General features: G+C 35.8%; 1 protein-coding gene across 1 annotated transcript in view; it reads left to right on the forward strand.

The window, feature by feature from the left end:
- The window catches only part of chchd6a (coiled-coil-helix-coiled-coil-helix domain containing 6a), a 73,586-nt gene that overhangs the window by 9,942 nt on the left and 47,860 nt on the right, over positions 1 to 15,784 (forward strand). The gene's annotated exons all lie outside the window — the stretch shown is intronic.

The raw sequence follows: 15,784 nt of genomic DNA on the forward strand, positions 1-15,784 counted from the left end.
CTCATCCTCATGTCGTTCTAAACCCACAAGAGCTTTGTTCATCTTCGGAACATAAATTAAGATATTTTTGATGAAATCTGAGGTCTTTCTTACCCTGCATAGACAGCAACGCAGCTGACATGTTCAAGGCCCAGAAAGGTAGTAAGGACATTTTTAAAATAGTCCATGGGACATCAGTGATTCAATTGTAATGTTATTGGGCTACGAGAATACTTTTTGTGTGCAAAGAAAACAAAAATATTGACTTTGTTCAACAACGCCATGTTTAAAAGTTGAAAAGTGCATTTATTCAGCCATGCTTCTGAAGCAGTTGAGGTTAAATGTTACATACGCCTTACAGAATCATACAAAATGTGTGTTATTTCTTATGTAGTACTGACCTGAATAAGATGTTTCACATAAAATACGTTTACATATAGTCCACAAGAAATTTTTTTTTTATAAAAATGACCCTGATCAAAAGTTTACATACACTTGATTCTTAATACTGTGTTGGTACCTGAATGATCCACAGCTGTGTTTTTTTTTGTTTAGTGATAGTTGTTCATGAGTCCCTTGTTTGTCCTGAACACTTAAACTGCCCAACGTTCTTCAGAAAAATCCTTTAGGTCCCACAATTTTTTTTTCCAGCATTTTTGTGTATATGAACCCTTTCCAACTATAACTGTATGATTTTGAGATCCATCTTTTGACACTGAGGACAACTGAGTGACTCATATGCAACTATTACAGAAGGTTCAAACACTTACTGATGCTTCAGAAGGAAAAACGATGCATTAAGGGAGTGAAATTTTTTTGAATTTGAAGATCAGGGTAAATTTAACTTAAAGGTTGTATCAGCGATTTCTAGCCTAAAACATAAAGTGTCGATTTCAGCTTACCTTTCATCACGATCCGCTCGCTGCCTGCCCCATAAATTGTCTGTGAAAAAACCGCGTCTCTCTGGTCAGCCTAGGGTCCGAGATATGCCAAAAAAAACAATCGGCGCTATCAACACACCACAAATAACCAAACAGTGTTCCAACCAATCAGCGTCAGGGGTTTGGTGTTGTGGACTTTCCTACTGGTGCAGGGATGTGAGGGAGGCGGAGCGAAAGTCCACAACACCAAATCCCTGACGCTGATTGGTTGGAACACTGTTTGTTTTTGTGTGGAAAGGTTGGTAGTGCCGATTGTTTTTTTGGCATATCTCGGACCCTAGGCTGACCAGAGAGACGCGGTTTTTTCACAGACAATTTATGGGGCAGGCAGCGAGCGGATCCTGAAGAAAGGTAAGCTGAAATTGACACTTATGTTTTAGGCTAGAAATCGCTGATACAACCTTTAATTTGTGTTCTAGGAAACAAGATATTCTGTAGCTTCTGAAGGGCCCTACTAAAAAAAAAAAATATTTAGGCAAAATAACACAAATGTACACATCTTCATTCTGTTCAAAAGTTAACACCCCTGGCTCTTAATGCATCGTGTTTCCTTTCTGGAGCATCAGTGAGTGTTCGAACCTTCTGTAATAGTTGCATATGAGTCCCTCAGTTGTCCTCAGTGTGAAAAGATGGATCTCTAAATCATACAGTCATTGTGGAAAGGGTTCAAATACACAAAAATGCTAAAAACCAAAAATTTGTAGGACCTGAAGGATTTTTCTGAAGAATAGCAGGCAGTTCAACTGTTCATGACAAACTAAGGAAACTCATGAACAATTATTACTAAAAACAACAACAACAACAAAAATCACAGCTATTCAGGTAACAACACAGTATTAGGAATCAAGAGTATGTAAACCTTTGAACAGAGTCACTTTTATAAATTCAACTATTGTTTTCTCTTGTGGACTATGTGTAAACAATCTTTTGTAAAAATAATTTCCTATTGCAGATTCTGCAAGGTGTATGTAAACTTTTGACCTTAAATGTATATGGTCGGTGACATTTTATTATTCACATTTAGCACAGATTTATTTCTCAGTTAGTAATAGTCTTAAAAGTACAAACCTGCAAACCATCAGTGCAGAACCTCTGTTTTACACCCTCTGTATGTGGATTGTAAGATGCACACAGTGTCTCTCCATGATACCAGTCTCTATGTGATGTAGATGTAATGGGAAGTCTTATCATTAATCAGAATGAAGCTGTGACATGGCAACTCCTCTCTGTTCTGCTGGTGCGTTTCAGAGCACAACATCAAGGTCTGTGTCTCTAAATATTCATGATTATCAATAATGTCCTGATCATTGGAGACCTCTTTTGTTAAACATGAGTCATGGTGAGATATCCGCTCAGCCATCTGAGGAGGAATTGATCCTTTGCTATCGGTTTCATGCGAAAGGATGTTCAAATATCGATATGAAAGTGTTACCGTAATAAATATTAGAAGTGTGTGCCAGAACATGATGACAGCATAAATACACCCTGATTTGGTATTTGGGATCCTGGACCACAAAAACAGTCATAAAGGTATTTTTTTATGAAATGGATCATCTGAAAGATAAATAAATAAATACTCTTTCTACTGATGTATGTTTTTTTAGGATAGGAGAATATTTGGCTGAGAAACAACTATTTGAAAATCTGAGGGTGCGAAAAATCAAAATAATGAGAAAAACACCTTTAAAGTTGTCCAAATGAAGTTCTTAGCAATGCATGTTACTAATCAAAAATTAAGTTTTGATATATTTATTGTAGGAAATGTACAAAATATCTTCATGGAACATGATCTTTACTTAATATCCTAATGATTTTTGGCATAAAAGAAAAAAAACAATAATTTTGTCCCATACAATGTATTGTTGGCTATTGCTACAAATATACCCGTGTGACTTACGACTGATTTTGTGGTCCAGGGTCACATTTTTACTCTGCATCTGTTCCAAAGTGAAGTTGAGTTGAATGCCGGTAGTGTTATTTGAGTTGTGCATACAGTATTTTACGTGTTGTCTGTTGCTGTGTTGTAGTGTATGATTGAACACCAGGCATTTGAAAGGGGATTTTCAGGTTTGCTATTGGTGGAGTTGCATCTGTTCTTCCTGCTTGTTTGAGTCAGTGTTGTGTACACATTTGAAGTGGTTTATTTATGAAGAGTCACAGTGTAATAGTCCCAGGTTATGAACAATTGAATATGAGCCCTGTTTCACACTGAACAAAACATTTACTTAAAAATCGAAACTTCGTATTCCTGTGAACACTGTGGCAGGGTTTCCCAATGAGTTTGAACTGTAGGGGGTTCATAAATTAAAGGGGTAGTTCATCCAAAAATGAAAATTGTCATTATTTACTCACCATAAAGTCGTTCCAAACCCGTAAGACATTTGTTCATCTTTAGAACACAAATTAAGATGTTTCATGGAATCTGAGAGCTTTCTAACCCTGCATAGACAGCAACACAACTGACACATTCAAGACCCAGAAAGGTAGTAAGGACATTGTAAAATAACCCATCTGACATCAGTGGTTTAATCCTAATGTTATGAAGCTACGAATACTTTTTGTACACAAAGAAAACGAAAACAACAGCTTTATTTAACAATTCATCCCTGGGTGAACTATTACTCTTAAGTTCATATCAAGGATCACACACATTAAAGAATATACAAAGACATTTAAAAGAGTTCAAATTTGATTGCACTCAAAGCAATGCTTGAAACTTGAAAACAATAAATATGACCTTAAGAATTCCAAAAAAAAAAAAAGAAACTACACCTGTTAGTGCATATCCTTTTTAAGATACTGCACAAACATATTGGCAATCTGTCCAATGTTCTCTGTCGGATGCATCTTCGTGTAACTGATGAACTGACATGGAAGACAAGAAATTGTTGAATAAAGTCGTTATCTTTGTGCAAAAAAAGAGTAAGTAATGACATTTAATGTACTAATATAGTAATTAACAAAAGCATAAAAATGTTACATAAAAAATTACTAAAAATAATTGTTTACATAATTGTCATGTGACCAGTAAGTTAAGGTAAGGTAAAACCTATTCGCACAATTTAGATTTCAACAATATAGTTTGGTATTGGTATAGGTTTAAATAGTTTTGCATTTGTGACATGTTTGTTACTTTTGCTTCTTTGCTCTGTTTTGTCTCACTGATTTGTTTTACTCTCTTTGTGAACACCTTTGCGATTTGTGATTCATCTTACTTTTTTTTTTCATCAAACATTTTTTTTCTCTTAGTGTGAGTGTTTTTCATTTTTATTCCATTTTGTTCCTCCATCAGTTTTTCTTTTGCTCTCTGTGTACACTACCAGTCAAACGTTTTTGAATAGTCAGATTTTAATGTTTTTTAAAGAAGCCAGCAAAGTACTTTTTATTCATCTAAGAAACCTGAAGAATTTATACTTATTATACTGTTTTCAACATAATACTAATAATACATGTTTTTGAGCAGCAAATCAGAATGTTAGAGGAGTAATGAAGCTTAAAAAATCAGCTTTGAAATCACAGGAATAAATTTCATTTTATAATATATATTCAAATAGAAAACAGTTATTTTAAATAGCAAAAATATTTCAAAATGTTACTGTTTTTGCTGCACTTTGGATCAAATAAATGCAGGTTTGGTGAGCAGAAGAGGCTTACTTTGAAAGAAAAACAAAACTTTTTGACTCACTCTCAGCGTATCAGTGCATTTGTCATATTTTAAAAAAAAATTTAGTCAGCGTGAATCTCTTTGTTCTTTTCCCTTTTGTAACATTTTTGTTTCACTTACACCTGTAAGCTCCCACTTGTAGTACTTTCGTTGCTGTTTTTACATTTAATATTTGATAACTGCTTCCCAAAGAATTGCTGTTCTCTAAGATATTGTCTTCCAGAAAGAGGACAGTACAAATGTATTAAAATGCAGTAATGTGTCACCTCCGCCCCTGCGCTCGCACTCAGACTACAGGAACACTCTTTCTGTGAAATGCACCATTCACTGTCTGTTCATCTCTTGCCTTACTTCCTCCATCCATCTGCCAGGGCCTGTGCGGATGCCCTCCATGAGCTCTCACTGTACATGACAAGACTTCACAAGATTAATAAAAAATAACACAGAGAGAGGAGGATAAAGGGAGCGAGAGGAGAGAACTGTGGGTAATTTCTTTGCTCTTAAACGCATTAATGCCGTTCCCTGGCCTGTTGGCGGGGAGAGGTGATAAGTTGCATTTGCATTTGGCACTCTCTTTCCACAGTTCCATTAAAAAGCTCGTCTCATTAACACCGCTTCACGCTCGCCGCCGAGCTGCCCGCCTGCTCCTCTAGCTCAGTTGTTACTTATGCATGAGAGATGCTAAAATAATCGGAGTGCTTCTATGCCTGGCGTATCTCTCTCCGATAAGGACTCTGATCCTTTTCCAACCTCTCCTATCTGATTTTGCCTCAGATGAGTGATGTTTTTTAAATCTGGTTTTTGAGTGTACCTGCGATGGTGTGACATCATTGCACAAAGCTTCACACTTGTGTGTGAATGGAGGCTGTGGGGACTCACTTCCTGTTGTTCAGTATAATCAACCTGTGCAGTGATTCTTTTACAATACGAGATCATCATTTATACATTTAAACATTTAAACATATTTCTGATCAGCATTTCTTTGGTATCTTTAAGTGCTGGTTTATCCTTAAAGATGATTCAGTGCATATAGTGTAAATTCAGTTGTTAGACACTAGATGGCGGAATAACTCTTTAACAAATTATCAGTGTTTCAATGTCTGCCAAATCTTAATACAACGCCCAAGAGGTCTTCAGTGCTAATTGGTATTGTAAAATGTTTCTGGTACATTATTACAGTATTTCAATTTGGAATAGTAGTCAATGGTGTTGTTTTAGCTTATGAGAGTAAATTGAAGCAAGGCAGAATTATAGCTGTCAGGTGTTCAAATGTGATTCAAATGTGAAATATTTTTACAGTTTAAAACAAATGTTTTCTGTTTTAATATTTTTTAAAATGTAGCTCATTCCTGTGATGGCAAAGCTAAACTTCTGTATCATTACTCTAGGCTTCAATGTCACATGATCTTTTAAAAGTCTTTATAATATGCTGATTTGATGCTTAAAGGAACATTCCACTTTTTTTGGAAATAGGCTCATTCTCCAACTCCCCCCGAGTTAATAAGTTGATTTTTACCGTTTTGAAATCCATTCAGCCGTTCTCCTGTTCTGGCGATATCACTTTTAGCATAGCTTAGCATAGATCATTGAATCCTATTAGACCAATAGCATCGACCAACGAGTTTCCATATTTGTTGTATTTAAAACTTGACTCTTCTGTAGTTATATTGTGTACTAAGACCGGTGGAAATGCAAAGCTGCGAGTTTCTAGGCTGATAAGATTAGGAACTACACTTCCATTCCGGCGTAATCAAGGAAGTTTGCTGCCGTAATATGGCCGAAGCAGGCGGAGTATTATCAGAAATGAGTTCCCACTTCCCAGCTAGTTTAGCATTTGCACATGTGCTGCGTGGTATTACTGCTCCTGCTTCTGCCATATTACGGCAGCAAACTTCCTTGACTATTACGCCGGAATGGGAGTGTAGTTCCTAATCTTATCAGCCTAGAAACTCGCAGCTTTGCATTTCCACCGGTCTTAGTACACGATATAACTACAGAAGAGTCAAGTTTTAAATAGGACAAATATGGAAACTCGTTGGTCATTTTTGAACGTGATGCTATTGGTCTAATAGGATTCAATGATCTATGCTAAGCTATGCTAAAAGTGATATCGCCAGAACAGGAGAACGGCTGAATGGATTTCAAAACGGTAAAACTCAACTTATTAACTCGGGGGGAGTTGGAGAATGAGCCTATTTCCAAAAAAAGTGGAGTGTTCCTTTAAGAAACATTTCTTATTATCAGTGTTGAAAATAGTTATGTTGCTTATTTTATACTTGCATATTTTTGTGAAAACTGTGATACACTAGCTTTAAAAGGTTTGGACTAAGTAAGGTTACAAAAAAAGGAAAATTTATACTTTTATTCAAAAATTATAACATGCTGATTTTATGCCAAAGAAACATTTCTTATTATCAGTGTTGAAAATAGTTATATTGCTTATTTTATACTTGCATATTTTTGTGAAACCGTGATACACCACAATTGAAAGGTTTGGACTAAGTAAGATAAAAAAAAAAAAGGAAAATGGATACTTTTATTTAACAAGGAAAAATTAATCAAAAGTGACAGTATAGACATTTAAAATGTTAGGAAATTTCAAATAGATTTATTTCAAATGAATGCAGATCAGTTAAACTTTTGAGTCATCACCACAGCTTCCCTAAAAATATAAAAAAAAAAAACATTTTTTTGCGTTGATGAGAAAGGTTTGTTGCACTAAATATCATCAATTTAATATCATTCAGGAAAATTTAGAAATTGAAAAATAAACACTGTAGTTTCCCTAAAAATCCTTTGTATTCTCTTTCTATATGTGACCCTGGACCACAAAACCAGTCTTAAGTCGCTGGGGTATATTTGTAGCAATAGCCAAAAGTACATAGTATGGGTCAAAATTATTGATTTTTCTTTTATGTCAAAAATCATTAGGAAATTAAGTAAAGATCATGTTACATTAAGATTTTTTGTAAAATTCCTACTGTAAACCTATCAAAATGTAATTTTTGATTAGTAATATGCATTGTTAAGAACTTAATTTGGACAACTTTAAAGGTGATTTTCTCAGTATTTTGATTTTTTTTGCACCCTCAGATTCCAGATTTTCAAATAGATGTATCTCGGCCAAATGTTGTCCTATCCTAACAAACCATACATCAACAGAAAGCTTATTTATTGAGCTTTCATATGATGTATATATCTCAGTTTTGTAAAATTTAACCTTATGACTGGTTTTGTGGTCCAGGGTCACATATATGATATGTTTCCCTGGAGCACAAAAACAGTCATACATAATAGTAATAATAATACATGTTTTTTAAGCAGTAAATCAGAATATTAGAATGATTTCTGAAGGATCATGTGACTTGATTAATGATGCTAAAAAATCAGCTTTGAAATCAAAGACATAAATTGCATTTTAAAATATATTCAGTACATTCATATCTTTGCATTTGTCATACTTTTTTTTAACATCAATAGTTTAAATTATACATCATCTGAAAGCTGAATAATTGATTCCATTTGTAAGGTTTGTTAGGATAGGACAATATTTGGCCGAGATACAACTATTTGAAAATCTGTAATCTGAGGGTGCAAAAAAAATCTAAATATTGAGAAAATCGCCTTTAAAGTTGTCCAAATGAAGTTCTTAGCAATGCATATTGCTAATCAAAAAAGTTTTGATATTTACAGTAAGAAATTTACAAAATATATTCATGGAACATGATCTTTACATAATATCCTAAGGATTTTTAATAAATAAAATTGTATTTTTGGCTATTGCTACAAGTATACCCGTGCTACTTATGACTGGTTTTGTGGTCCAGGGTCTCATATGCATATAATATATACATAATATTGAATAGGAAGGATTTTTATTAAAACTACAGTTCTTTATCTATTCATTTATTTGTTTATTCATGTGCATGTATTAAATGCAAGTAGTGATTTCCATTGTAAATGAAAGCTTTATCTCTTCATCAAGGCTGTGAAACTCCAGCCTCATAACATGCCTCATCACAGACATCAACATTTCCCTCTCAACCTCCAACAGAAGATAACATTAAGCACACGCCGCACCTTGTGAACAATTCATTCCTTCGTTTATTTATTTACCTACTTTTCATCTCCCCTCGCCATGCAGTTTATCAGAGAAGCTCAGTGTGAGTAATCCGGTGCGGCGGGAGAGAGAGAAGAGAGTCGGTCTGGTAGCAGAGTCCTATCAGTAATTGTAATCTCAGGCCTGACATCTTCCTGCATGCAAAGCCATTAAGACTCCCGCGCTCTCTGAGCTCAAGTCAGGCCAGAGCTCAGGTAATTGCCAGCGGGGCCCGCGGCAGGCAGGTGGAGTGGATAGATTTTATCCCGTGCTCCCTGCACCGTTTCTTCCGTTCTAGCGTCGCTGTTGGAGCAGGAGTCTGGGATAAGAGGGAATTAGGTGCAGGATTAGGTCTTGTGTTGTCTCTGTGTTTGTAAGTGTTTACTTATCACTCTGTCTGGCGGAAAAGAGCTTTTTTTTTTGAGTGTGTCACAGGTTTTTCTGGTAAGCGTCTTTGTGTCAGTTGAGAATGGTTTTCTTGTTTTCATGTTAACCTCAAAATGCCAAGGTTTGTGACGAAAATACGAAGAAATTGTTATTTTGAACTTTTTTACTTTTTTGTGACTTTTAATTGACCACAAAGTTATGTGTTGGAACAAAACAAGGCTCCTGTGTAAGCACCTAGAAAACGAGTCTGTTTTTTTGGACTTTATTAACTGAAATAAAGAAGCGTTTGCAAGCAAAGGAATGATGTTGGTACTGTTGTGAATGTGCATCGAAGACTGACACAGAAGAGAAGAAATTGTTAAATACAACTTTTCTACACACAAAGTATTCTTGTTGCTTCCTAACATTACAGTTGAACCACTGATGTCACATGGACTATTTTAATGATGTCCTTACTACGTTTCTGGACTTTGAATGTGGTAGTTGTGTTGCTGTCTATGCAGGGTCAGAAAGCTCTGGGATTTTATCAGAAATATCTTAATTTGCGTTCTGAAAATGAACGAACATGAGGATGAGTAATTTATGACAGTAATTTAATTTTTGGGTGAACTGTCCCTTTAAGCAAAGAGGAAATGAAATCGGGATGGATCTGAATCTTAATTTCTTATATGAGCACATATGATAACAGCTAGCCAAAATTTCTGACTTTGTACAGTTATTTTAATCATTGCAATTGAAAAGATGAGGTTATCTCTTTTTGGACTTTTTTTTGTTTCATTTTATTGTCTTCAGAATTTGAAATGAAAGAAGTTTGTCTGTCTGGACTAATTTTTTACCTTTATAGATACAAAATCAAAAGGACACTAATTTCAAAATGATCTATTTTTTACTGCATTCAAACCTGTTTAAAGAGCACCAAGGCTCAACAAGTATGAAACGTGTGCTAGCCAGTAGGTCAAACTCTTTTTACAGTCTGCCTTAAGGAAGACTAGACATTTTATTTGGAAGAGAAAGTTTGTTTTTGGACCTTTTTTGTCACTTTTACTACCAAGTTAGAAAAGAAATTGGGCTGGAATTATTTGAGGAGGGAGGAAATGGGATTGGGAATGGATTTGGACCATAATTTTCTATATGAGCACCAAAACGACAACGTTTAGTTTCTATTTTTGGACATTTTGCCACCTAGAAATGGAAGTTTGTCTGTGTTTTGGACTTTTTATACTGTTTTGTATATTTAGTAAATTAAGGACATTATCTTGTAAAAGTCTTTAAAAGATGCGTTTGTCTGCATTGAAACATTTGTTTGCAGCACAAAAAATAGTTTGGAAGAGAGTTTGTTTTTGCACTTTTTTGTCAGTCTTCTCAACTGCAAATTTAGAAAGGAAATGGGATTGGGAATGGATTTGAACCTTCATTTTCTATATGGGCACCAAAACAATTAAGTTGAGTTTTTCTTTTTGGACATTTTGTCACTTTTATTGACCTTAGATTTTGAAATTAGAGTTTTTTTTTTCTGTGTTTTGCACTTATTTTGACACTGTTATGGATGGTGAAATTAAAGACATTGGCTTGCAAAAGTAAAAAAAAAAAACTTTGTTTGCATTTAAACCTGTGTTTCCTGTATGAGCACCAAGGCTCAACAGGTCTGAAACGTGTGCTAAAACCACTAGGCCAAAACTCCTTTGTCCAGGCTGCTTTATGGAGTGATAGAAAATGTATTTAATAGCTTTGTTTTTGTACTTTTTTTGTTAGTTTTATTGACTGCAAAGTAAGGAAATAGATGAGTATTTGAGTAGAGAGGAAATGAGATTGGGAATGTATTTGAAACTTCATTTCCCATATGAGCACCAGAACAACAAATTTTGCCATTTTTGACCTTGGAAATGAGAGTTTGTCTGTGTTTATGACTTATTTTGACACCATTACGGACAGTTGAATTAAGTTTATCTTCATTCAAACCTGTGTTTCGTGTATGAGTACCAAGGCTCAACAAGTCTGTAATGTGTGCTAATCACTGGACCACAGCTCCTTAGTCCAGGATGCCTGATGGACTACTAGAAAATTTGCTTTGAAGAGAAAGTTTGTTTTTGGACTTTTTTGTGACTTTTATTGACTGTAAAGTTAGAATGGAAATGGGGCTGGAATTAATTGAGTGGAGAGGTAATGAGATTGGGAATGGATTTAAACCATAATTTCCTTTATGCGCACCAAAACAACATATAGTTTCTATTTTTGGACATTTTGCCACATTTATTGACCTTAGAAATGGAAGTTTGTCTGTGTTTTGGACTTTTGACACTGTTTTGGACTTGGATCTGGCAAAATTCAAATAAGTTTGTCTGCATTCAAACCTGTGTTTTCTGTATTGGCACCAAGACTCAACAATTCTGAAATGTGTGCTAGCCAGTAGGTCACAACTCCTTTGTCCAGGTTAGTGTTCATTTTATGGATGAATAATGAGATGATAGCGAAAAAACAAACAAAAAAAACTTGTTTTGAATGACAAAAACTATGACAAATCTATTGACATTTTCGTCAACGAATAGAAACGAGATGAAAATGTTAGGACAATTTGGGAAGAGATTCATTTAGAACATACACTGAAGCAGAGCCTCTCACGCAGCACACATGCACCCAAGTCTCATGAATAAAGAAATACAGACAAAATGATGTTGAATTGTCCGTTTTGACGAGTATTCACGTAAACATACTAAATAATCAAGCAAAAAATAAAGACAGAAAATCACTCACTGCTCTTGACTTGCTCTTGTAACTAAACCCATTCGATTTTAGCTGACTAAATCTACCTTAGTCAACTAAGGCATGGCGTTTTAGTCTAAAGACAATGACTAAGACTAAATCAAAATTTGCTGTCAAAATTAACAATGGTCCAGGCTTCTTCTTTGAGTATTAAATAAATAGTTTGGAAGAGAGTTTGTTTTTGCACTTTTTTTTGTCACTTTTATTGACGGCAAAGTTATGAAATGGGTGCTACTTCTATTTGAGTGGATGGATAATGGGATTAGGAATCGATTTGAACCTTTATTTCCTATACGAGCACCAAAACAACAAAGCTTAGTTACAGTTTTTGGTCATTTTCTCATTTTATTTTAACATTAGAATTTGAAATGGTAGTTTGTCTCTGTTTTAGACTTAATTTGACACCATTGTGGACATGAAAAACATTATCTTGCAAAAGACAAAAAAGTTTGTCTACATTCAAACCTGTGTTTGTGTATGAGCACCAAGTCTGAAACGTGTGCTAGCCACTAGGCCACAACTCCTTTGTCCAGGCTGCCTGATGGAGTGCTAGAAAATTAGTTTGGAAGAGAAAAATTATTTTTGGACTTCTTTTGTCAGTTTTATAGACTGCAAAGTTAGGAAATGGAGGCCAGAGTTATTTGAGTAGAGAGGAAATGGGATTGAGAATGTATTTGAACTTTCGTTTTCTGCATGAGCACCAAAACAACAACGTTGAGTTTCTATTTTTGGATTTTTTTTGCCACTTTTAATGATCTTAGGAATGGGATTGTCTGTATTTTGGGCTTATTTTGACACAGTTTTGGACAGTGAAATTAAAGGATTAGTTCACTTTCATAACAACAATGCACAGATAATGTACTCACCCCCTTGTCATCTAAGATGTTCATGTCTTTCTTTCCTCAGTCGTAAAGAAATTATGTTTTTTTGAGGAAAACATTTCAGGATTTCTCTCTTTATAATGGAAATGGATGGCGCCCCGAAGTTTGAACTTCCGAAATGCAGTTTAAATGCAGCTTCAAAAGGCTCTAAACTATCCCAGTCGAGGAGGAAGGGTCTTATCTAGCGAAACGATCGGTTATTTTCGAAACAAATTGACAATTCATATACTTTTTAACCTCAAATGCTCGTTTTGTCTCATCTCTGCGCAGCTCATGCAAAGTGTGTGTGAGATTCAGGTAAATACAGTTAGGGTACGTCTAAAAAGTCCCATCTCGTTTTCTTCCCTAACTTCAAAATCGCCTTAGATCGCTGCAAAAGTACCAACATAGTGTTTACAAAGTAAACACACAAAGAAACTCAAAAACAACATTATAAGACTATTTTGACATCGAAGACATAAACGAGATATGAGTTTTTAGACGTACCCTAACTGTATTTACCTGAATCTCACACACACTTTGCATGAGCTGCGCAGAGATGAGACAAAACGAGCATTTGAGGTTAAAAAGTATATAAATTGTCAATTTGTTTAGAAAATAACCGATCGTTTCGCTAGATAAGACCCTTCCTCCTAGACTGGGATAGTTTAGAGCCTTTTGAAGATGCTTTTAAGCTGCATTTTGGAAGTTCAAACTTCGGGGCGCCATCCATATCCATTATAAAGAGAGAAATCCTGAAATGTTTTCCTCAAAGAAACACAATTTCATTACGACTGAGGAAAGAAAGACATGAAGATCTTGAATGACAAGGGGGTGAGTACGTTATCTGTGCATTGTTGTTATGAAAGTGAACTAATCCTTTAAGACATTATCTGGCAAAAGTTGAATAAGTTTCTGTAAGAGCACCAAGGCTCAAAAAGTCTGAAACCTGTGCTAAACACTAGGCCGTTGTCTAAGCTGCCTTTAAGAGAAGTAGAAAATTAGTTTGAAAGATAAGGTTTGTTTTTGGACTTTCTTTCACTTTTATTGACTTTACGATTAGAAGGTCAGGAAATAATTTGAATAGATAAAGGAAATAAGATTGTAGCTGGATTTAAACCTTTATTTCCCATATGAGTGCCAAATGTGATAACCACTAGCCCACAAGCACAAACTTTTCTCTCTTTTTTTTAAACTTTTTTTGTTACTTTTGAAATGGGACAGGATATTATTTTTGGAGGGAGAGGAGATAGAACTGGGACTAAACCTAAACCTGCTTTTCCCACAAGTACACGTGCTATCTTGCTAGGCAACGATGTTCCTTTAGCATTTAAAGAAAAAAAAGGTGCAACTATGATGGATGATGGAGAATGGTATCATTTAGGGGCAGGTGACCCCTGAAGGCGGTTAGGATTATGAGTGCTAGCTGTACGCTTTACCCACCATTCAATAAAGGAAGATGAGCATATTAAATTTTTATACCTCATGAGCACTTGACCGTTCCGGGCTGATTCCTGCGTCCCTCCCTCTGGTGCCGAACGAATCCCGACCCTCTGTCAAATAGTTCCTCTAGATTTGTCTTGTTGCTCTAATCTCTTTTCCCTCATGTCATCAATATCACGTTCGAGACCCTGCTCGAAAATGACATCGGCTCTCTCTGACACGGTGGTCGGATCGGGCTCAGATAAGAGGCGAAACGCCGGCAGAGAAATTATTCATGGCAACGGCACGAGAGAAGCAAGTGGCCCTTCCTTCTCCTCCTCCCCAGACGACCGCAGCGGCGTGCACTCTGGGTAGTCAGTTTGAATATTAAGTGCTAATTTATTGCGTAGCCGGGAGCTACGTGTTAAATAAACGCAAACGAGTAAATAGACGAGGAAAGCGGGAGGGAAGCTGTGCCCAGATATCAGATGGCAACGCAGCACATCCAACCTAGAGGGGATGACGGAGTATAAACACACACCGCAGGACACAACAGATGCACCGTGAGTGTGCGGGTTTATGCAAGAGACGAGTCTGAGAATATCCGACAACTGTTACTCATAGTGAGTTTCAGTCACATAGCCTCTAAAACTTGAAATTAAATTAAATTAAATGAACCTGAATCAGTTTTTCATATGACACAGGTTAATCAATAGCCGTCTGGTAAGACCGTTATCTGGACTTTTCATACGGGGAGAGCATTTAATTGCGGATTATCATTACCAGAGGTAGTAATAAATAGAAACGAGCTGTTTTAATTATGTTTTCCAACATGGTGTCGGGCAAAAATGTTTCTAAATCTCATTTTAGTTTTGACTGGAAACACGTAATGCTAAAACTTTGTGTGTAGTTGAGAACTTTGCTGTTAGATGTTGTAATGCAGTGGTTCTCAACCTTTTTGACACCATGGGTCCACAACAACAATCAAAGACCTCATGACTGAGGATTGGGGAAAAGGATTGAAAGTAGTTTTTTTACTCATTTCTACACGATTAATTATATTCATGATGAAAATGACAGCGAAGTTAAAGGTTTGTATTCATTTAGATTTTTTCAGTTTTAGAAATCATGCTTCTCAAATTAGGCTACCTCACATATCCAGGATTTTCCATGACTGTAAATCCTGGCTCTTTAAAGGTGCCATAGAATGGAAGACTGTGTTTACCTTGGCATAGTTGAGTAATAACAGTTTAGTACATGGACATGACATACCATGAGTCTCAAATACCATCGTTTCCTCCTTCTTATATAATTCTGGTGTTTGCAAAAGACCACCGAAAAATAGGTCAATTCCAACATAACACCGACTATTACACAATAGTCCCGATCGTTAATAGTTACGCCCCCAACATCTGCATAGCCCAATCATCATTAACGTCCGTACATCAGTAAAATAAGGCGAGCTACTGAAGGGACATGGTTAGCTTAATGCTAGCGCTAGCCTGTTACATTGCAGTACATAAGATTTCACTTACCAAATAAACAGAGTAAGGAGAGATGAGTGCACTGATGATGGTGAATAATTTACAGATCCTGAGCAGCACTAAAGCATCAAAACTTGTGTGGTAAGTCCTTCTTACGTTATACTACTTCGCTGCAGTATAAGGTTACA

This window comes from Garra rufa, chromosome 18 (assembly GCF_049309525.1).
Source record: "Garra rufa chromosome 18, GarRuf1.0, whole genome shotgun sequence".
NCBI lineage: Eukaryota > Metazoa > Chordata > Actinopteri > Cypriniformes > Cyprinidae > Garra > Garra rufa.